Genomic DNA, 1382 nt, shown 5'->3' on the forward strand with positions numbered 1-1382 from the left:
TATAATTTAAATATAAAATACATGTACAGGCTGAGGGTGGTCTGTTCTTTGTTCTGCACACTGAGAGCTGCAGAAGTTTGAATTGTGGTTGTTTTGATTATATCTATTTAGACTTGCAGGTTCAAAGTGATTTCTCTTTCCTCTGTTTTTCTGTAGCTGTGCTTATGAATTTAATATCTCGATTTACAGTACGTGATGTGAAGACCTTGTAAAAGCATGCGGCAGTAATGAGCTCCAGATGTCTTAACAAAGGACTGGAACTCCCCGAGGACTCCCCTCTCTGCAATACGATCACAATCAGGTCACTCTGCTACAGAGACTTCTGGGAGTAAGAGCGCATCTCAATGCAGTATGAACGTGACCCCTGCTACTCACAGGCACAAGTGTATGTTGAGTTTTTTTTTTTACATTTTTTATTACATTTTACATTTATGCATTTGGCAGATGCCTTTATTCAATGAAACCTATATTGCATTCACATTATACAGTACATTTGATCAGTTCTAGCATTCTCTGGGAATTGAACCCATGACTTTGGTGCTGTTTGCACCATGCTCTACTTGTGTGAGCAACTTTATGCATTTGCATCCTTCCATTGCAAATAATCCAATCATTATTGATACATATACTTGCATATTACATTTTAATTTGACTTAATTTTAAGTAAAATTAAGTGGGAGGGACAATTAAGCATTTAGCTGAACCTTAGCTTTAAAAGTTAACGCAATATATTATATAGTATTTTTAACGCATATTTTATTATAATTATTTGTTTAAATGCTATTTCAGGTACACTACTGTTCAAAAGTTTTGGATCAGTAAGATTTTTTATTTTCTTTTGTTTCTATTATGAACAGAAATTAAAAAAAAAAAAAAAACAGAAATTAACAGTTTTATTTAGCAAGGATGCATTAATTTGTTCAAAAGTGTCAGCAAAGACTTTTACAATGTTACAAAAAATTCTACTAAATACTGTTCTTTCTGGTCTCTATTCATCAAAGAATCCTGAAAATTATCACAGTTTACACAAAAATATGAATTCATGTTTCAGCGTATAACTTCTGAAGGATCATGTGACACTGAACACTGGAGCAATGTCTGCTGAAAATTCATCTTTGCCATCACAGGAATAAATTACATTAAAACATAATAAAATAGGGAGAAAATTTTTTTTATTTTAAATTGCTGTTTTATTGTATTTTGAATCAAATAAATGCAGCCTTGGTGAGCATTAGAGACTTAAAAATCTTACCAACCCAAAACCTTTGAGCGGTAGCATTTGTTGAATTAGATTTTTTGATTCAAGAAAAAGAAACCGATTGAAATCAGATCTGCAGAGCTCCGCTGATTCCCTGATGGTTGTTTCATCAGTATCTCTTTCC

The sequence above is a fragment of the Sinocyclocheilus anshuiensis genome, unplaced genomic scaffold (assembly GCF_001515605.1).
Source record: "Sinocyclocheilus anshuiensis isolate Anshui unplaced genomic scaffold, SAMN03320099.WGS_v1.1 scaffold1403, whole genome shotgun sequence".
In the NCBI taxonomy this organism is placed as follows: Eukaryota; Metazoa; Chordata; class Actinopteri; order Cypriniformes; family Cyprinidae; genus Sinocyclocheilus; species Sinocyclocheilus anshuiensis.